This window comes from Heteronotia binoei, chromosome 5 (assembly GCF_032191835.1).
Source record: "Heteronotia binoei isolate CCM8104 ecotype False Entrance Well chromosome 5, APGP_CSIRO_Hbin_v1, whole genome shotgun sequence".
NCBI lineage: Eukaryota > Metazoa > Chordata > Lepidosauria > Squamata > Gekkonidae > Heteronotia > Heteronotia binoei.
This window is the reverse complement of record NC_083227.1, coordinates 5431128-5453813: the sequence shown is the minus strand read 5'-3', so window position 1 is coordinate 5453813 and position 22686 is coordinate 5431128. Positions and strand designations below refer to the sequence as shown.

The following is a 22686-nucleotide window of genomic DNA, read 5'->3' as shown; positions in this document are numbered from 1 at the left end:
CTCCCCTAAGTGAATTCTTCAATGGGAAGTAAGGATGCTACTGTGACCAAATTTTCCCCACACTCCATGGATTTGTAGTTTCTCCAGTCTGTGAATGCATGTGTGTTCAGTAGCCGCCTTTCCAGTAGTCAGCCTCTCTTTGGCAGACCCTGGGCAAGCGACCCCCCTCCCCCCGGCCCCTGTAAATACAGCCCTGATGGCCAGTAAAATGTGCACACTGAAGCTTTTCCCACCCTCCAAGCATTTATATGGTTTCTCCTCTGTGTGAATTTTCAAAGGGACACTGAGGTGCGTACTCCAGCTGAAGCCATACCCACAATCTAGGCATTTATAGGGTTCCTCCCCTGTGTGACTTCTTCGGTGGGAACTTAGACTGGACCCGTCAGTTATGTTTTTCCACATTCCAGGCATTTCTGTGTTCTTTTCTTCCATGTGAATTTTCTGATGAATACTAAGTGTGACCTGTGACTGAAGCCATTCCTGACATTTGTAAGGTTTCTCCCCTATGTGAATCTTTTAGTGGTAAGCATGGAGATTATTCCAATAGAAGTTTTTTCCTACACTCTGGACATTTTTATTTCTTCCCCACCGTGTGTCTCCTTTGGTGGGAAGTAAACTGTGTATTCTGACTGAATCTTTTCCCACACTGCAAGCATTTGTATGGTTTCTCCCCAGTGTGAATTCTTCCATGGCAAGTAAGAGGAGTTCTGTAACGAAAGCTTTTCCCACAATCCAGGCATTTATATGGTTTCTCCCCAGTGTGAATTCTTTGATGAACACCAAGTTGTGATCTCCGAATGAAGCTTCTCCCACACTCAAGACATTTGTATGGTTCTTCCCCGTGTGAATTCTTTGATGTGAAATAAGACTGTTTTTTACAGAGAAGCTTTCTCCACACTCGAAGCATTTTTATGAATTCTCCCCTGCATGGTTTTTCTTATGGAAGATGAGGCTATCTTTTCTTCCAAATCTTTTCCCACACTCCTGGCATTCATATGGTTTCTCCCCTGTGTGAATTATTTGGTGGGAAATAAGGCGTGCTTTCTGTCTGAAACTTTTCCCACACTCCAGGCATTTATATGGTTTCTCTCCAGTATGAATGTTTTGATGAACACAAAGCTGTGATCTCTGATTGAAGCTTTTCCCACATTCCAGGCAGTTATATGGTTTCTTCCCAGTATGAATGTTTTGATGAATACAAAGCAGTGATTTCCGACTGAAGCTTTTCCCACATTCAACACATTTGTATGGTTTCTCTCCTGTGTGAATTCTTTGATGGCGAGTGAGACTGGTATTTACAGTGAAGCTTTTCCCACATTCCAAGCATTTGTATGGTTTCTCCCCTGTGTGATTTCTTCGATGGTAGATGAGGCCATCTCTTTGTCCAAAACATTTCCCACACTCCTGGCATTCATATGGTTTCTCCCCTGTGTGAATTCTTTGATGGGAAGTAAGGCATACTCTCTGTCTGAAACTTTTCCCACACTCCAGGCATTTATATGGTTTCTCCCCAGTGTGAATTGTTTGATGGTTACAAAGGTATGATCTCCGACTAAAGCTTTTCCCACATTCCAAGCATTTGTATGGTTTCTCCCCTGTGTGAATTCTCTGATGGGAGATGAGGAAATCTTTTCTTCCAAAACTTTTCCCACACTCCTGGCATTCATAAGGTTTATTCCCTGTGTGAATTCTTCGATGGGAGGTAAGAGCAGTTCTGTAACGAAAGCTTTTCCCACACTCCAGGCATTTATATGGTTTCTCCCCAGTGTGAATTCTTTGATGGTGAGTAAGAGCAGTTCTGTAACGAAAGCTTTTCCCACAATCCAGGCATTTATATGGTTTCTCCCCAGTGTGAATTCTTTGATGAACGCCAAGTTGTGATCTCCGACTGAAGCTTCTCCCACACTCAAGACATTTGTATGGTTCCTCCCCTGTGTGAATTCTTTGATGTGAAATAAGACTGGTTTTTACAGAGAAGCTTTCTCCACACTCGAAGCATTTGTATGATTTCTCCCCTGCATGGTTTTTCTTATGGGAGATGAGGCTATCTTTTCTTCCAAATCTTTTCCCACACTCCTGGCATTCATATGGTTTCTCCCCTGTGTGAATTCTTTGGTGGGAAGTAAGGTGTGCTTTCTGTCTGAAACTTTTCCCACACTCCAGGCATTTATATGGTTTCTCCCCTGTGTGAATTCTTTGGTGGGAAGTAAGATGTGCTTTCTTTATGAAACTTTTCCCACACTCCAGGCATTTATATGGTTTCTCCCCTGTGTGAATTCTTTGGTGGGAAGTAAGGCGTGCTCTCTGCCTGACACTTTTTCCACACTCCAGGCATGTATATATTTTCTTTATGTTACACACCCTTTCTTGAATACGAATAACTGATATTTCAGTGAAATTTTCCCTGCTTGCAGTGCACTCCTTTCTGCTGTCTCTTTTACATGGATTTTGCTGTAGAGTGTCACCCCCCTGTAAAAGACCAGGATTATTTCTCCCTTTTGCTGGGTGTTTTTCTTCCTCCTTCCTTCGTGCATCCAAATATTCCAGCTTCTCTGTCACACTGGAATATGTATCCTCTTTTCCCATCCATCGGTGTTCTTCTGCTTCTTTCGCTGACTTCCACACGTCTCCTGCTGAAAGAAATACCTGATGTGATTATATGACATTTCTACAAATACTGAATTTTGAGCCTAGAGACTAACAAGATTTTCCAGGTGTAAGTTTTTTAGAGCCAATGCTCCCTTTGTCCTATTTGATTCAGAATGGAGATCTCTCAGTCTTTAAACCCCAGTAGAGAGTAGGGGTTGGGGGTGCAGCAAAAAAGAACTCAGGATGCAGAGATACCATGCCCATTGTAATTAGCTTGGGGCAGAGTATTAGTATCTGTGAGATAAGAAACCTTTGTCCCTGTTCAGCCCTGGGGGGGGAGGTCCATTGTTCCGAATTTGTGAATACACATTAAAAAAAGTTTAGCAATCATGCGTTTTAACTTCTCCTTGAAGCTTCTCTGTTTAAGGACTGCCCCCCCTACGTCCGTTGGTTTTTTTGTGTAGGGACTGACCTGTTTATCTGATAGAGTGGAAGGCCATCGCTGCTGTTTACTAGGATATCCCACCTTGGAAATAACAAGTGAATGCAACTCAAACGGTACAGCTGGTGTTGCTAGGCAATGTTTCCTGTAAGCTGCAGAGTGCCGTGAGCCAGCCTACCCTTTAGCTTGCAAATTACGTAGTTCCCTTACAAGATTAATACCCTAACCCTGTTAAATCCCAGAATGCATCCCTTTAATGTTTTTATGTATTTTAAATAATTTATTGTAATTAATGTTTAAATTGTTATGTTTTATGAATCACGGGACTCCCATGTCTATTATTGTTTAATGTGAATCATGAGACTCCCGTGTCTGTTAGCCGCCCTGAGCCCGCCTAGCGGGGAGGGCGGGATATAAAAATAAAATATTATTATTATTATTATTATTATTATTATTATTATTATTATTATTATTATTATTATTATTATTATTAAACTATATTTGAAGAATGTTTTAAGTATGAATGAAAACAGGATCGAAAGAAATTTCATTACAGGAAATGTTTTAATTTAACTTCTCTCTTTTCCTTTTCTGCGTTTTTCAGAAATTGTAAACGCCGTTAAATATTATTCCATTTAGGCATATGCAGTTTAATTCTCATTAAATTCTCCAGGTGATCCATATCGATCCAATTTCTAATCTTGGTTTTTAAGGCCATTCATCAAAATGAATCCTCTCTTGCAATCAGCTGTTGAGGGATGAAAATTTCCACAAACTTGAGAGAAGATTTCGTTCACTTGCGAAGTACGCACTCTACAAAGGGAATTCACTTCCCCAAAACAGGATCAGACTAACTGGGTTTGCATTTTGTAACTGAGAATTCTCTTCCAAGATGCAAACATAAAAATATTTTGCACAAAGAACACCTTCCTAAGCTTTTAATAAACGATTACACTTCCTGAAGAGAAGGCCTTCCAGCCCCACCCACCCTTAAACTAGCATATGCACGCACAAAATTTATATTTTGGGGGGTTGGATATGTTGGACCTGAAAAACATTCCTATTTCCCAATGTTCCCAAATCCCAATATCGGTATAGTATTGGGATTCAGAAAATAATTGAGATTGCCAAATTTATTCAGCTCCGTTATACTCTATGGTGAAGGAAAGGTCAACCGTCTGGCAAACCAACCTTGTCCTGAATTCAACTATAGACTTAGAAGGCAGGCTTAAGCCTTTCTGTACTTTGCTCTATGCAAGAATGCTGAGGGCCTTGGAATGTTCTGCCCTTTCCCCTCCTTCCTGGAATACACATTTGGGGCAGACAGCTAAGGTAAACATTTGTTTCCTTACTCTGTATACTTCTAGTAAATGATTGAGTAGAGCAGAATGTATAAAAATAAAGCAACGCAACCACTGTCACACAAACAGAGGCGGACTGATGCGAGATCCTCAACCCTGAGTCGTTTGACATTCCTAAACTATGGGATCAGTGAAACTGGATAGTTTAAATGGGAGGAAGATATTAAACACCTCTGTTTCGACCCCCCCCCCCACTTTGGAGTGGGTGTGGATTTAAACGGAGCACTCCATTTTGCTCCCCTCCCCATGTAGTCCCATTTAAACAAAACTCCCGAAAGGCGGAAACTCCACGCCGATTGGTTTAAACGGGAGGAAGCCATTACACCCCTCTGTTTTGCTCCCACCTGCCTTGGAGTGGGGAAAGCAAAACACTGCAGTTGCGAGGAAAGAAAAGAAGACCTATAATCGCTGTTTCCCCCCCACCCTTGAGCAAGGGGATTTACTGTCTAGGCCTCCCTTGCTAAGACCCCCCTCCTGCACATTTTCTGGGGTATGTAAACCGCTTCCTGGTGGGCAGATCCAGACAACATGCCAATCCTGACTAGGGTTTAAACCAAACCTGGGGAAAAGCCAGAACTTCCTCTGGAAAACGCTGGACTGCCGGAGTGGACAAAACTGGGCTAGACTTGGCATAAGGGCACAAGACTAGGGAGAACTGTGTCTTCTCCTGGGTTGAAGAGCTACAAGCGTCTACAATCCATCCAAGCTCTTTCCTTGGAGGTTCTTCAACAGAGGCTAGATGGCCATCTGACAGCGATGAAGATCCTGTGAATTTAGGGGGGGGCGTTTGTGGGTTTCCTGCGTTGTGCAGGGGGTTGGACTAGATGACCCTGGAGGTCCCTTCCAGTTCTATGATTCTAAGCTCTTTTCAGGGCAGACTGTGGGGTTAAATAAGACCACAGGAATTCACCAGCCTGCGGAAGGAAGCGCAGGCAACACACAGTCCCAAGACAGACCTCTTCAGCCCCTACCTGCTGATCCCTTCTCTTCATCGCAACCCAGGAAAAACAGCCCTTCCTCTTCTTCCAGCCGGGATATGAGGTCAGGTTTGGAGATGAGAGGCCCTGTTGATAAGGAGAGGAAAATCACAAAATTAGACCTCTTCTGTGTGCCCATGCATCCAGCCATTCCAGACTAGCAGAACATGGCACGATTCCAGGAACACCTTAAAGTGCAAACGAAACAATAGGGAAAACTGTGCCCCCAGCCCCCCCCCCCCCTCCCCACACACTGTTTCTTTGGGATTCAACAGCTCTCACTTCTGACTCTACTCAGGAGCATATGGGACAATGCAGGTCACAAAGGCACTAACAAATTCTGCGGCAGGGATAAGGTTTCCAGGGCCGGCTCCCCCACTATGCAAACTAGGTGACTGCCTAGGGTGCTGGCCTTCTGGGGGCACCAAATTGGGCACCCTCATGTGACTCAGTGACGTTATCAGTGCAGGGAAGAGGTGCAAGAAGTTAGCTTTACCTAGAGCTTCTAGTGTCCTGGCCCCACTAGTGGACCTCCTGATGGCACTTGTTTTTTTGGCCATTGTGTGACTCAGAGTGTTGGACTGGATGGGCCATTGGCCTGATCCAACATGGCTTCTCTTATGTTCGTATGTGACTTAAGAGTATTGGACTGGAGGGGCCATTGGCCTGATCCAACATGGCTTCTCTTATGTTCTTATGTGACTCAGAGTGTTGGACTGGATAGGCCATTGGCCTGATCCAACATGGCTTCTCTTATGTTCTTATGTGACTTAAGAGTATTGGACTGGATGGGCCATTGGCCTGATCCAACATGGCTTCTCTTATGTTCTTATGTGACTCAGAGTGTTGGACTGGATGGGCCATTGGCCTGATCCAACATGGCTCCTCTTATGTTCTTATGTGACTTAGAGTATTGGACTAGAGGGGCCATTGGCCTGATCCAACATGGCTTCTCTTATGTGACTCAGAGTGTTGGACTGGATGGGCCATTGGCCTAATCCAACATGGCTTCTCTTATGTTCTTATGTGACACAGAGTGTTGGACTGGATGGGCCATTGGCCTGATCCAACAGGGCTCCTCTTATGTTCTTATGTGACACAGAGTGTTGGACTGGATGGGCCATTGGCCTGATCCAACAGGGCTCCTCTTATGTTCTTATGTGACACAGAGTGTTGGACTGGATGGGCCATTGGCCTGATCCAACATGGCTCCTCTTATGTTCTTATGTGACTTAGAGTATTGGACTAGAGGGGCCATTGGCCTGATCCAACAGGGCTCCTCTTATGTTCTTATGTGACACAGAGTGTTGGACTGGATGGGCCATTGGCCTGATCCAACATGGCTTCTCTTATGTTCGTATGTGACTTAAGAGTATTGGACTGGAGGGGCCATTGGCCTGATCCAACATGGCTTCTCTTATGTTCTTATGTGACTCAGAGTGTTGGACTGGATAGGCCATTGGCCTGATCCAACATGGCTTCTCTTATGTTCTTATGTGACTTAAGAGTATTGGACTGGATGGGCCATTGGCCTGATCCAACATGGCTTCTCTTATGTTCTTATGTGACTCAGAGTGTTGGACTGGATGGGCCATTGGCCTGATCCAACATGGCTCCTCTTATGTTCTTATGTGACTTAGAGTATTGGACTAGAGGGGCCATTGGCCTGATCCAACATGGCTTCTCTTATGTGACTCAGAGTGTTGGACTGGATGGGCCATTGGCCTAATCCAACATGGCTTCTCTTATGTTCTTATGTGACACAGAGTGTTGGACTGGATGGGCCATTGGCCTGATCCAACAGGGCTCCTCTTATGTTCTTATGTGACACAGAGTGTTGGACTGGATGGGCCATTGGCCTGATCCAACATGGCTTCTCTTATGTTCTTATGTGACTCAGAGTGTTGGACTGGATGGGCCATTGGCCTGATCCAACATGGCTCCTCTTATGTTCTTATGTGACTTAGAGTATTGGACTAGAGGGGCCATTGGCCTGATCCAACATGGCTTCTCTTATGTGACTCAGAGTGTTGGACTGGATGGGCCATTGGCCTAATCCAACATGGCTTCTCTTATGTTCTTATGTGACACAGAGTGTTGGACTGGATGGGCCATTGGCCTGATCCAACAGGGCTCCTCTTATGTTCTTATGTGACACAGAGTGTTGGACTGGATGGGCCATTGGCCTGATCCAACAGGGCTCCTCTTATGTTCTTATGTGACACAGAGTGTTGGACTGGATGGGCCATTGGCCTGATCCAACATGGCTCCTCTTATGTTCTTATGTGACTTAGAGTATTGGACTAGAGGGGCCATTGGCCTGATCCAACATGGCTTCTCTTATGTGACTCAGAGTGTTGGACTGGATGGGCCATTGGCCTAATCCAACATGGCTTCTCTTATGTTCTTATGTGACACAGAGTGTTGGACTGGATGGGCCATTGGCCTGATCCAACAGGGCTCCTCTTATGTTCTTATGTGACACAGAGTGTTGGACTGGATGGGCCATTGGCCTGATCCAACAGGGCTCCTCTTATGTTCTTATGTGACACAGAGTGTTGGACTGGATGGGCCATTGGCCTGATCCAACAGGGCTCCTCTTATGTTCTTATGTGACTCAGTCACAGCTCCCACTTATTCCAGAAAGCATCCCAGTGCCTAACAAACTTAAACCCTTCCACCCTACACCATTGTCTCATCCACACATTAAGACTTCTAATTTGTGCCTGTTTCTCCTGCCCTGCACATGGAACAGGTAGCACTTCTGAGAAGGCTACCTTGGAGGTCCTGGCCTTAAGTCTCCCGCCTAGCAGCCTGAATTTTTCCTCCAGGACCTCACGACTGCATTTCCCCACATCGTTGGTGCCAACATGCACCACGACCACAGGCTCCTCCTCAGCACTGTCTATCAGCCTATCTACTACACGCGTAATGTCCGCTACCTTCGCACCAGGCAGGCAAGTCACCATACGGTCAGTACGCGGCTTTGCCACCCAGCTGTCTAGTCTAAGGATCGAATCACCAACTACCAAGACCCCTCCTCACTCCCTGGCCAGGGATGGTTCCTTGGTGCGAAAGGATTCCCGCTCACCAACTGAAGAAGAGGTCTTCTTCAGGGAGGGATAGTGGCTCAGTGGTAGAGCATCTGCTTGGGAAGCAGAGGGTCCCAGGTTCAATCCCTGGCATCTCCAAAAAAGGGTCCAGGCAAATAGGTGTGAAAAACCTCAGCTTGAGACCCTGGAGAGCCACTGCCAGTCTGAGTAGACAATACTGACTTTGATGGACCAAAGGTCTGATTCAGTATAAGGCAGCTTCATATGTCCATGTCCATACGTCCCTTCTGAGGGCGCATTCCCCTTATCCTCAGCACGGTGCCTTGTTCCCCCTCGACCCTCATGCTCCCTGGCAGCAACGGGGCTGCCACGTTCAGAGTAGGGCTCATCTAATACTCCCCCAAGAGTCTTCCCCAAGTGCCTAACTGACTGTCTCTGCTTCTCCATGTCAGTCACCTCTGCCTCAAGGGTGAGAACTCGTTCCCTGAGGACCAGGAGCTCCTTGCATCAAACACACACCCAAGACTTCTGTGCTGTGGGCAGATAGTCATACATGTGACACTCAATGCAAAACACTGGAAAGCCCCCACCCCCCTGCTGGCATTCTACCTTCATGATAGCTTTTAAAAAATATACAGTCCCCTTTGAAATCCTGTTTGTTTATGTGGCCCCCCTTCTGGAGGACAACTTACCTTATTGGGAACACAAGGAAATTAGGCATCTGGGTTTCTGGTCCTTACAGAGCCCCCAGGCAAAGAGCCACAGGCCAAAAGCCCTTTAGCTCTCTGGCAAGGCGCAGCTTAACAATGCAAAGAGGGTGGGGAGCACAGCCACTCTTAATCAATCAGCAACAATCACCTTCGCCTTCAGCCCACTCAACCAAACAAACAGCAGTTCCCCAGCAACCACAAACTCAGAATTTTCAGCAGTCACACAAACTCAGAAATTCTCAGCAACTTCCCCAGCTGCTCACCCTTAAATCAGTTATTCTCTGCTCTTTCCCAGAACTCTCTGAATTCTTAATCGTTTGGATGATTAAAGTGCCCAGTCATGTCTCATTCAATATCATCATCATCATCAAATCAATCGAATATCTACAGGGGTGGCCAATTGGTAGCTCTCCAGATTTTTTTTTGCCTACAACTCCCATCAGCCCCAGCCATTGGCCATGCTGGCTGGGGCTGATGGGAGTTGTAGGGGGAAAAACATCTGGAGAGCTACCATTGGCCACCCCTGCGATATCATCATCACCATGGCCAATCCATGAGAGAGTTGTAGGGTTGTGTGTGTGGGTCTCCCTGAAGAACGTGAGAGAAGGAAAGCTGGACAAGAGAGGGGAAGGGAATAAAACACAGAGGAGACCTGGGGATTCAAGGAGAGGAAGAGTTATGTTGGCCAAAAAGGGGGCAGAGAGGAGCCAGGGAACCAGGAGATACGGAGAGAGAGAGACAGGGAAGCTGCCCAGCAGAAACCAGAAGCCGCATCAGAGTAATGGGGAGAAATACTTTGGTGACCGTGAAATGTGGTGAGACAAAGAGGGAGAGAAGAAGGAAGTGGGAGAAAGCGGATCAGAAAGCAGTCCAAAGCGTGTGTCTTTCTCCTTAGGGGAATAGTAGGCTAGATGGAAGAACTTGACCCGGAATGTATGGCTGATTTCCAGAGCTTAGATGAAGATCCTGTGAATTTAGGGGGAGGTGTTTGTGAGTTTCCTGCATTGTGAAGGGGGTTGGACTAGATGACCCTGGAGGTCCCTTCTAACTCTAGGATTCTATGAGGGAGGTGGTGGGCTCTCCTTCCTTGGAGGTTTTTCAACAGAGGCTGGATGGCCATCCGACAGCGATGAAGATCCTGTGAATTTGTGGTAGGTATTTGTGGGTTTCCTGCATTGTGCAGAGGGTTGGACTAGATGATCTTAGAGGTCCCTTCCAACTCTATGATTCTATGAGGGAGAACTTCCTGACCATTAGAGCGATACCTCAGTGGAACAGGCTTCCTCCTTGGGAGGTGGTGGGTTCTCCTTCCTTGGAGGTTTTTAAAGAGAGGCTAGATGGCCATCTGACAGCAATGAAGATCCTGTGAATTTAGGGGCAGGTGTTTGTGAGTTTCCTGCATTGTGCAGGGGGTTGGACTAGATGACCCTGGAGGTCCCTTCCAACTCTAGGATTCTTTGGGAGGTGGTGGGCTCTCCTTCCTTGGAGGTTTCTCAACAGAGGCTAGATGTATATAACAAATGTTTAGATTTTTAACTGTAAATTATGAAATGTTAATTTTAATGCTTAATCTTAGATTTTAGAAGATGAAGAAGAAGATGATATTGGATTTATATCCCACCCTCCACTCCGAAGAGTCTCAGAGCGGCTCACAATCTCCTTTCCCTTCCTCCCCCACAACAGACACCCTGTGAGGTGGGTGGGGCTGGAGAGGGCTCTCACAGCAACTGCCCTTTCAAGGACAACCTCTGCCAGGGCTATGGCTGACCCAAGGCCATTCCAGCAGGTGCAAGTGGAGGAGTGGGGAATCAAACCCGGTTCTCCCAGATAAGAGTCCGCACACTTAACCACTACACCAAACTGGCTCTCATTTTATGTTAGTTTTATATGTTGTAAGCCGCCCTGAGCCACCTAGTGGGAAGGGCGGTATATAAAACTTAGATAGATAGATAGATAGATAGATAGATAGATAGATAGATAGATAGATAGATAGATAGATAGATAGATAGATAGATAGATAGATAGATAGATAGATAGATAAATAAATAAAATGGCCACCTGACAGCGATGAAGATCCTGTGAACTTTGGGGGAGGTGTTTGTGAGTTACTCCTCACAGTGTGTCTGTTGTGGAGATTTTGAGCCACGCTGGGTTTCAGAGTGAAGGGTGGGATATAAATCCAGTATATTCCTCTTCTACCATCCACAGACCAGGCCTCCCTTGGCCTCTATCCTGATGCCCTCTCACTTGGCCCGGGCCCAGAAGTGCCAGGCAGGGGCTCCCTCTCTGCAAGGAGAGCCCAAAACCCCTCCCCACATCAGAGGAAGGAGAGTGGAGAGAAGCGGAGACCAGCCACTGGGACCAAGGCAGACAGACTGACCATCTCCTTCCGTCTGAAGGGCTGACTTATACTCACTCCTCACTGCAAGAAGGAGCAAAAGATCCTCACCCAGAGAGGCCACGTTCCCATAATTCTCCAGCATGACTTCCTTGTAGAGAGCTCTCTGGGCCGGGCGCAGCAGGGTCCACTCCCCCAGGGTGAAATGTACGGCCACCTCCTCAAAGGACGCCCCCGCCTGCAAGAAGAAGGAGGAAGGTTTTCTTTACACCACTGGAAACAGCAGCACAAAGAGCAGGCAAGAAGAGCCCATGGAGACATTTCCCTCGAGAGCCAGTTTGGTGTAGTGGTTAAGTGCGTGGACTCTTTATCTGGGAGAACCGGGTTTGATTCCCCACTCCTCCACCTGCACCTGCTGGAATGGCCTTGGGTCAGCCATAGCTCTGGCAGAGGTTGTCCTTGAAAGGGCAGCTGCTGTGAGAGCCCTCTCCAGCCCCACCCACCTCACAGGGTGTCTGTTGTGGGGGGAGAAGATATAGGAGATTGTAAACCGCTCTGATTCAGAGAGAAGGGCGGGGTATAAATCTGCAATTCTTCTTTTTCTTCTTCTTTGGGAGCATTTTGGAACTCAAGGGGCTGTCCGAAGCCACCCTGGGAAAGGGGCCAGAGGTGTCCAGGTGATAAAGGACCAGATAGTTTTCTGGGAGGAAATCCAGTATTGGTATGGAAATTCTGTATCGTTAAAGACATTTGGAGGTGTGGTGAATTAGAATTAACAATCCATTTGTCCTGCTCTTCTGCAGAACCCATCCTAGACAGGGGGGTGACCATTTTTCTGCCTCCCCGTGGGGAATGCTAGAATTAATGGGAAGGAGCCCGATCCTCTGTGCATCACTGCAAAGAAGGAAGCACACTTACTGTCTGCCCAACATTTCCCCCGTGATTCTCCTCCCCCCAGTACCTGAGCGGGCTGCATGGCGGCTGTTTTCCCTTCAGCGCACAGAGGAGATGGTGGAGGAGGAATTCAGAGGGTCCTTCCACTCCTATCTGGGAGGGAGAGAAAGAAAGAGGGTGGGAAACCCTTTTTGTTCTCCGCACATTTTCTGCGCCAATTCCTGGAATGAAACTCTCTCCAGATTGGATTCAGGGCACAATTCAAGATCCTGGATTTCATCCACCAAGGCTCAGGAGAGCTTGGCCCCACATCTCTCCCCTTAACTGACCATTCTCTATAGGGGGCTGTCTCACCTTCCCTAAGTCACCCATTCCCCTCCTCTCCTGGAAATGATTCCTCGCAAGCTGTGCCCACCCCTTCCAGGGAGAGAGGAGTCCCTTTTCCTTCCTGAAGCCACACCCCTTCCTCCTGCCTGCCCCCCCCCCCCGCTTTTTAGGAGAATGTGGGGGGAATGAGGCGGGAGGGCTCTAATGGGATGGGATGCTGTGCCTGACAGCAGGGGAGAGGTGCCGGCTTGGAATTCAATTCTCCCCGCACTCAGAAAGCTAGCCCTGCAGGGGAAAGGGTTTCAAGCCCCCTGCCTGAGCTGGCTGTGGAAACGTCTGCTGGCTTTGCAAAATTCAACTTCACCCCCCCAAAACAACTTGGGGCAAGATGGCGGAAAAGGCAGGGGACGCTCTGGGAGGGGTCCAAGCGCTCCAGGGGGGGAAATGAATTCCCAAGAGCATCCAACCCAGAGCAGGTCAGCTGTGGGGAGAAGCGCGGACCCTCCGGCTTGGCTTCCGTTCCCCCAAAAGAAAGGGGCACCGCGTGGATGCTGAGCGAGGAGGAAGATTTTTCTGCAAAACAACAACAAAACAAAACCCTCTGCACTTCTCAGACTGTGTTACTTTTGAGTCTTCTGAGGGTCCAGTGAGTCCCTGTGCCCCCCTTAACACCTCTTTCCAACTCCCCCAGCCTTTCCTTCAACCCCTCCCCCCTGCCTCCCAAACATTTCCCCCTCAGCCCCCCCCACTCCTTCCCCTCCCCTTCATCTGGTTCCCTCCTTCTCCCTCCCCAAATTTTACTTTGCGCCCCCCCCCCCCCACACCTTTCTAAATATGCCTCTGGAAACCACTCCAACTTCCTCCAAACTCCGATGAGGCACTGGATTCAGATTCTGCGCTCAAGTCTCTTGGTTCTACACAAAGGGGACAACAAGCAGCTCTAAATGGGGCAGGAACGGAGGAGAGGGGGGGCAAAGGGGAAGGAAGAGGAAAACCTGGTGGGGCTCTCTTTCACTCCCCCACTACATCCCCCCCCCGCCTTGATCTTTGCTTTGGGTCTTGCATTGCAGCCCCCCACCCCATATACCCCCCATGGCTTCTTGGAGCTCACCAGATTCCCTCCCAAGCCCTTCAAGCAGAAGTCTCCGAGATCCAGAGGCGCTTCCTTGCAAGGGGTGGTGGGGGAGGAGGAGGAAATGGCTCCCCCACCTTGCAGCCCCTCCCCAAGTGCCTCTCTAGGACTGCCAGTCCCCCCCTCTCTCTAACTCTTCCAGAGAGAAGTTGCACCTTTAAGACCAACCAAGTTTTATTCAGAACGTCAGCTTTCGTGTGCTGCTAAAAACGCACTTCTTCAGAGGAGCAAATCAGGTAGGGTGGGCAGAAATAGATGCAAAAAACCAACAAAACAAGACCCCCTGTGCATTTTTCAGACTGTGTTACTTGTGAGACTTCTAAGGGTCCAGTGAGTCCCTGTGTCCCCCTTAACACCCCTTTCCAACTCCCCCAGCCTTTCCTTCAACCCCTCCCCCCTGCCCCCCCAAAGATCTCCCCCCACCCCTTCCCCTCCCCTTCATCGGCTCCTTCCTTCTCCACCGCCCCAAATCTCGCTCTCCGCCCCCCACCCCCTTCCTAAACGTGCCTCTGGAACCCGCTTGCACTTCCTCCAGTCTCCAAAGGTGCTGGATTCAGATTCTGCGCTTCAACCGTCTGCGGGAGGAGTGGCCAACGGTAGCTCTCCAGATGTTTTTTTTTGCCTACAACTCCCATCAGCCCCAGCCATTGGCCATGCTGGCTGGGGCTGATGGGAGCTGTAGGCAAAAACATCTGGAGAGCTACCGTTGGCCACCCCTGCAGTCTGCGAGAAACACCTGGCTCTCTGCACAAAGGCGGCTCTCGTAGGAAAGAGGGGCGGGGAAGGGAACCAAACTGGGGGGGGGGGTGCTGCTTTCTTTCACCCCTTGCAGTATTACTCCCCCCCCCCCTTGCTTTTTGCTTTGGGTTTTGCAACGCAGCCCATATTCCCGCCCTTCTAAAGCCTTTTGGGGCTCACCAGATTCCCGCTGAATCGTTCAAGCAGAAGTCTCCGAGATTCAGAGGCGCTTTCTTGCAAGGGGAGGAGGAGGAGGAGGAAATGGCTTAACCCCCCACCCTCCACACACCTCTCTAGGACTGCTCCTCTCTTTAACCCTTCCTGACACTGCTCGTCTGAAGACGTGTGCATGAACACGAAAGCTGACATTCTGGATTTTGCATTGACCTACTCAAACAAGGGATATTGGCTGTTCATCTCATTACATATACTAAACCCATCTTCCACTATATTTGAATGTATTTCCCCCCCCAATGGCAACCTAGAACGATGTATATATTTATGTTGCATGTTAAAAGGTGAATTGGTTGAACAGGAACAGCTTCTGGGAAAGAAATGCCTTCTTTTTGACCCAGGTTTATTATCAATAGTGTGGTCCCGTGGCACAGAGTGGTAAAGCAGCTCTACTGCAGTACTGTGGTCTGAACTCTCTGCCCACGACCTGAGTTCGATCCCAGCGGAAGCAGAATTCAGGTAGCCGGCCCGAGGTTGACTCAGCCTTCCATCCTTCCGAGGTCGGTAAAACGAGTCCCCAGCTTGCTGGGGAGGAAGTGAAAAAGACTGGGGAAGGCAATGGCAAACCACCCCGTAAAAAAGTCTGCTGTGAAAACGTGAAAGCAACGTCACCCCAGAGTCGGAAACAACTGGTGCTTGTACAGGGGGTTACCTTTACCTTTAAAGGGCCCCATGGCACAGAGTGGTAAAGCTGCAGTATTGCAGTCAGAGCCCTCTGCTCAGGACCTGAGTTCGATCCCGGCAGAAGCTGGGTTCCGGTAGCCAGCTCCAGGTTGACTCAGCCTTCCATCCTTCCGAGGTCGGTAAAATGAGTCCCCAGCTTGCTGGGGGGAAAGTGTAAAAGACTGTGGAAGGCAATGGCAAACCACCCCGTAAAAAAGTCTGCCGTGAAAACGTTGTGAAAGCGATGTCACCCCAGAGTCAGAAACGACTGGTGCTTGCACAGGGGACCTTTCCTTTCCTATTAGCAATAGAATAACTAACAGGCATTCCCACATTCTGACATGTTCCTGTTTAATGGTTTCCCACGCTCATGCAACCCAGATCAAAGGTTTTCTGAATGTTAATTTTACTATTCCGCTATTGGTTTTTAACTTCGTACCCCTTGGCATTCCAAACCCTACCAGCTCTATGTGTCTCTGCTTACTGTACCTCATTCCTCGTCTGAAGAAGTGGGCATGCCCACGAAAGCTTGCATTCTGAATAAAGCGACGTTGGTCTTAAAGGTGCAACTGGACTCCTGGTTTGACCTTCCTGACACTGCTTATTGTGTAAAAGAAAAGAAAAAAAGGAAAGGTGGCAGTACTCATATACAGACCACATTTGGGGCAGGAGCTCACAAGAATGAAACCTCTAAATTTTACTGTGCTCTTTCTTGCTGCCCCCCCTCCCAAAATACTTGCTTCTGGCTCCCATTGCCAAACTCTTAAGACTGGACAAACTTTCTAATATTTTCCCCCACAACAAATGGGAAAATAACCAAAACATATAAAGCAGACAGAAGGAAATCTTCCTTATGCCACTGCCCCCCCCCCCCCCCCCGAATACTTGCTTCTGGGTTCCATTGCTCAAACCCCTGGGAGAATTTTGCTAAACTCTAAGATTTGACAAATTTTCTGATATTTTCCCCCACAAGAAAAAATGGAGAAAGAACCAAAACATATAAAGCAGAGAGATGGAAATCATCATCATGCCATTGTGGCCACATAGGAGAAAGTAATTTTAAAAGTATGACGGGAGTAAGGTTTTATTATGACAATCAAGGTTCATTTCACAGGATAAAGCTCTTTTGTACCTAAGACGAAATGATGGTGATAATAAATAGGATAGCACCGTAGTCTGCAAAGCATGATTATTTATTTTATTTCATTCGATTTATATCCCGCCCTACCCCGCCGAAGCGGGATTATAAAGGGATAGGGAGTTGACTTTACAATGGCGACGTCTGCCAGGGATACAAAAATGTAACTGGAAAACGTAAGGCCTTTTGCAAGAATTTTGCGTTTCAGTTGCTAAGGTAGAAAAATAATTGTGTGTTGTCTAAGCACAACTCACAACTCAAGTTGTTTGGTTTCCCCGCCCATTCAAGAGCCTGTTTGGTGTTGTGGTTCAGTGTAGGGCTTTTTTTGTATAAAAATCCCAGCAGGGACTCGTTTGCATATTAGGCCACCCCCCCTGACATTACCATTGTTTTGCAGGAACTCATTTGCATATTAGGCCACACCACCTGACATCAAGCCAGCCGGGACTGCGTCCCTGTGCATTTCTGCTAAAAAAAAAAAATGCTCTGGAGAGCTCCCTCAGCCCCACCTCCCAACCATGGAGAAATGAGGTAAGCCATTGAAGGGCCACACCACAAACTCCCATGTCAGTTGTCCCCAACCATGGAGAAATGAGGTAAGCCACTGAAGGGCCACTCTACAAACTCCCATGTCAGTTGTCCCCAACCATAGAGAAATGAGGTAAGCCACTGAAGGGCCACTCTACAAACTCCCATGTCAGTTGTCCCCAACCATGGAGAAATGAGGTAAGCCACTGAAGGGCCACTCCACAAATACCCATATCAGTTGTCCCCAGCCATGGAGAAATGAGGTAAGCCACTGAAGGGCAACTCCACAAACTCCCATGTCAGTTGACCTCAACCATGGAGAAATGAGGTAAGCCACTGAAGGGCAACTCCACAAACTCCCATGTCAGTTGACCTCAACCATGGAGAAATGAGGTAAGCCACTGAAGGGCCACTCTACAAACTCCCATGTCAGTTATCCTCAACCATGGAGAAATGAGGTAAGCCACTGAAGGGCAACTCCACAAACTCCCATGTCAGTTGTCCCCAACCATGGAGAAATGAGGTAAGCCACTGAAGGGCCACTCTACAAACTCCCATATCAGTTGTCCCCAGCCATGGAGAAATGAGGTAAGCCACTGAAGGGCAACACAAACTCCCATATCAGTTGTCCCCAACCATGGAGAAATGAGGTAAGCCATTGAAGGACCTCTCCACAAACTCCCATATCAGTTGTCCCCAACCATGGAGAAATGAGGTAAGCCATTGAAGGACCTCTCCACAAACTCCCATATCAGTTGTCCCCAACCATGGAGAAATGAGGTAAACCACTGAAGGGCAACTCCACAAACTCCCATGTCAGTTGTCCCCAAACATGGAGAAATGAGGTAAGCCACTGAAGGGCCACTCTACAAACTCCCATGTCAGTTATCCTCAACCATGGAGAAATGAGGTAAGCCACTGAAGGGCAACTCCACAAACTCCCATGTCAGTTGTCCCCAAACATGGAGAAATGAGGTAAGCCACTGAAGGGCCACTCTACAAACTCCCATATCAGTTGTCCCCAGCCATGGAGAAATGAGGTAAGCCACTGAAGGGCAACACAAACTCCCATATCAGTTGTCCCCAACCATGGAGAAATGAGGTAAGCCATTGAAGGACCTCTCCACAAACTCCCATATCAGTTGTCCCCAACCATGGAGAAATGAGGTAAGCCATTGAAGGACCTCTCCACAAACTCCCATATCAGTTGTCCCCAACCATGGAGAAATGAGGTAAACCACTGAAGGGCAACTCCACAAACTCCCATGTCAGTTGTCCCCAAACATGGAGAAATGAGGTAAGCCACTGAAGGGCAACTCCACAAACTCACATGTCAGTTGTCCCCAACCATGGAGAAATGAGGTAACCCAATGAAGAGCCACTCTACAAACTCTCATAGCAGGTGTCCCCAGCTATGGAGAAATGAGGTAAGCCACTGAAGGGCCACTCTACAAACTCTCATATCAGTTGTCCCCAGCCATGGTGAAATGAGGTAAGCCACTGAAGGGCCACTCTACAAACTCTCATATCAGTTGTCCCCAGCCATGGTGAAATGAGGTAAGCCACTAGAGGGCAACTCCATAAACTCCCATATCAGTTGTCCCCAACCATGGAGAAATGAGGTAACCCAATGAAGGGCCACTCCACAAACACCCATATCAGTTGTCCCCAGCCATGGAGAAATGAGGTAAGCCACTGAAGGGCCACTCTACAAACTCTCATATCAGTTGTCCCCAGCCATGGTGAAATGAGGTAAGCCACTGAAGGGCAACTCCACAAACTCCCATGTCAGTTGTCCCCAACCATGGAGAAATGAGGTAAGCCATTGAAGTGAAAGTGCTGAGCTGTTGGGCTAGATCAGATAAAAGGAAGTCCTTCTTCACCCAAAGGGTGATTAACACGTGGAATTCACTGCCACAGGTGGTGGTGGCGGCTACAAGCATAGACAGCTTCAAGAGGATTGGATAAACATCTGGAGCAGAAATCCATTAGTTGGGTATTAGATACAGTATATAGATAGAACTCTCTGCCTGGGGCAACGATGCTCTGAATTCTTGGTGCTTGGTGGGGGGTGGGGCAACAGTGGGAAGGTTTCTAGTGTCCTGGCTGCACTGGTGGACCTCCTGATGGCACTTGTTTTTTTGGGTTTTTGGCCAGTGTGACAGCCCTGAGAGGCAGAGGTACAATATGGCAGCCCCAAGGACAGACTAAGGGCAAGAGGTATGAGCAGAGATGGATAGCAAGAGTTTGTGAGTACAACATAGGAACCTGCAGGGACACAGATGTGTTTCTCCTTGGAAAAGAGGTTGAGGATAGGTGGGGGAACAACAAAGAACAGAGGAATTATCACCAGATTTTTCTTTCTTTAATGCTGCACAAATGAACAGCTGCACAACGCACTCAGAACTCCATTCAGATGGCCCTCTTTTGAAAGAAAGCCCAGGAGACACCATCTGGCTTTGGTATGCACTGAAAATCGGCACTGTATGTCTCAGTGATGGGAACACAAGAGTCAGTGTGGATCCTTTAAGCCAGGCGTGTCAAACATGCAGTTCGGAGGCCCCCGGAGAGCTCCTATCAGGCCCCCGAGCAACTGGCTGTCATCTGCTTTCTTCTCCCTCTCTCTTGCTTCCTTCTGCATCACAGCGTGCTTTGCCAGGCTCTCAATTGCAAAGCAGAGCTACTGAGACAAGCCTCTCTTCCTTCTATTGGCTAAGGCTCCCCCCGCCCCCCCCCCCCGTCCACTAGGACAGTGGTCCCCATGTCGATTATAATCAAAGCCACTCAGTTTCTATGCACATGCTGGAAAGTGAAAGTAACAGAACTGCCAGGTAGATCATCTAAGTGACAGAAGGTGGCTGGTTGCCAGATTGCATCAGCCTGGACAATGTCGGCATGACTCAGCAGCAAGCTGATTGGTTTCCTGGGTGGATGATGTGTATAAAGGTACAAAGACACTTTACTAGGTGTGGGATATGTATGGTGGAGTTGCAGCGGAGCATTCTGTCGGTTTGGAGAGTGGAGGTGTAAATAAATTGTATATAGTGGTTTTATCACTGTTGTGTGCAAGCCTTCATTCTTTGCGTCACTAAAGACCACCCTCACTAAGCACAGGCGCATCAACACCCCAACCCCCGGGCTGTGGACCAGAACCGGGCCGTGGCCTGTTAGCAACCGGGCTTGTATAATTATTTCATTATATTACAATGCAGTAATACCAATAAGAAGACATTGCATTTTTATCAGAATTTCAGTCTCAGAGCAGCTCACAATCTCCTTTACGTTCCTCTCCCACACTCTATGAGGTCGATGGGGCTGAGAGAGCTCCCACAGAAGCTGCCCTTTAAAGGACAACTCCTATGAGAGCTATGGCTGACCCACGGCCATGCCAGCAGGTGCAAGTGGAGCAGTGGGGAATCAAACCCGATTCTCCCAGATAAGAGAGCTATGGGCTGACCCAAGGCCATTCCAACAGCTGCAAGTGGAGGAGTGGGGAATCCAACTCAGTTCTGCAAGGAAAGAGAGCTATGGCTGACCCAAGGCCATTCCAGCAGATGCAAGTGGAGGAGTGGGAAATCAAACTCGCTCCCCCCAGATAAGAGAGCTCTGGCTGACCCAAGGCCATTCCAGCAGCTACAAGTGGAGGAGTGGGGAATCAAACCGCGTTCTTCTAGATAAGAGTCAGTGCACTTAACCACACCAAACTAATAGAAATAAAGTGCACAATTGTATCATCCCGAAACTATTGCCCCCCCCCCCAAACGGTCCATGGAAAAATTGTTTTCCACAAACTGGTCCTTGGTGCCAAAAAGGTCGGGGAACGCTGCCCTAGGGAAGGAAAGAAAGAGCCAGAGCTTCCTTTGCCAGTTCCCTGGATCCCCTGGGAGAAATACAAAGAAAGCATCTTTAAGACCAACAAGTGCTAACGTTTTAAGCATGTTTTAAGTTTTTAAAATATATATTTTGTGTGTGTGTTCTTTATAAAATTTATCTCTCTGCTAAAGGTAATGGTAGCCCCCTGTGCAAGCACCAGTCGTTTTCGACTCTGGGGTGACGTTGTTTTCGTAACGTTTTCACGGCAGACTTTTTTACGGGGTGGTTTGCCATTGCCTTCCCCAGTCCTCTACGCTTTCCCCCCAGCAAGCTGGGATTCCTTTGACCGATCTCGGAAGGATGGAAGGCTGAGTCAACCTCGAGCCGGGGCAGAACCCAGCTGGAGCTTCGGAACTGATTTTGAGGGAAGACAAGTGTGCAGTGCAGCAACAGTTGGGTCCAGTGGCCCCTTGAAAATTGTTCTATTATGGGTTTAAGCTTAAGTGTGCAAACACACTTCAGAAGTTTGCTTGCACACAAAAGCTTATAACCAGAATAACACTTTGTTGGTCTTAAAGGTGCCACGGGACTCACACGGTGCCCTGCTGCTTCAGACCAGCACAAAAAGGAAGAAGAGCTGGTTTTTTATTCCCTGCTCTTCACAGACTGAAGAGCGGCTTACAATCACCGTCCCTTGCTCTTTCCTGTGGGGTAGGCAGACCTGAGAGAGTTCCGAGAGTACTGTGACTGACCCAAGGTCACCCAGCTGGCTTCATGTGGAGAAATCAAAACCCTTTTTCCAGATTAGAGTCTGCCGCTCTCAACTGTTGCACCAAACTGGCCCTAGAGAGAAGGAAACGTGAAGAGAAGGTGCCGGGAGGTCCTTCAGGAAAGGAAAATATGAAATAGTGGGAGAGGGAGAACGAAGAGAAGAAAAGAAAATATAATCCACCATAGCAGCTTGATAGAGAAAGGATAGAAATAAAGTAAAGCAGAAGCTCCATCAGCAGTGCACTGTCCTCCTGCCTCTGCTGTATCATGCTAGAAACCGGAGCTCTGCCCACTATTGGAACGGAAGCTACAGTCCTTTAAGATTCACTGTAATCGGTTAACTGAATGAAACAGTATAGGACCGGAATAAAAACGAACTAATTGAAATGAAACATAAATAGGGATTAAAAGAGATAAACCAGCAAGGGAGGTAAATAGGAAGATGGAGTTGAGGTTAAAGCGATGCAGATAAGCTTTCGAGAAACACAACCGTGTTATGCGACTATAAAATCTGTTAGTCTTAAAGGCGTTACTGGACTCTCGACCGTTTTACAGCAACAGACTAATATGGCTAACTCCTCTGGATCAGATAAGATTAAAAACTTCCATACCTCAGTAAATGTAAATAGGAACAGCAGAGAAATGAAGCAAAGAAAGAAGATATATCCCCTTCAATAGGAGCGTAAAAGGAAAAAGGATTTTTTAAAAAAAGCCGAGTAGAGCCTTGAGCCACTGGGATCTCACACCAGGAACCAGAACACAACCTACTTGGTGACCAAATTTCTGCCAAATATATGTTCCCTTACTAAATAATGTCTTATTCTTTTAGTCATTGCTCAAGATCACTTGACCCCAGGAGCTCTGGAAAGTAAAGTAAGTAAGCTCTGCTAGCCAGAAAATGTGACAGGCTAAAGGACATCCAAACAGCTTCTAGGCCTACTGTAGATTTCAACCCAAATCCACCACCTCATAACTCAA

At 47.8% G+C, this 22686-nt stretch overlaps 1 pseudogene; it reads right to left on the bottom strand.

Moving 5' to 3' along the window:
• Nucleotides 1–1159: 1159 nt before the first annotated feature.
• On the bottom strand, nucleotides 1160–12647 carry LOC132572121 (zinc finger protein OZF-like; annotated as a pseudogene).
• Nucleotides 12648–22686: the final 10039 nt, after the last annotated feature.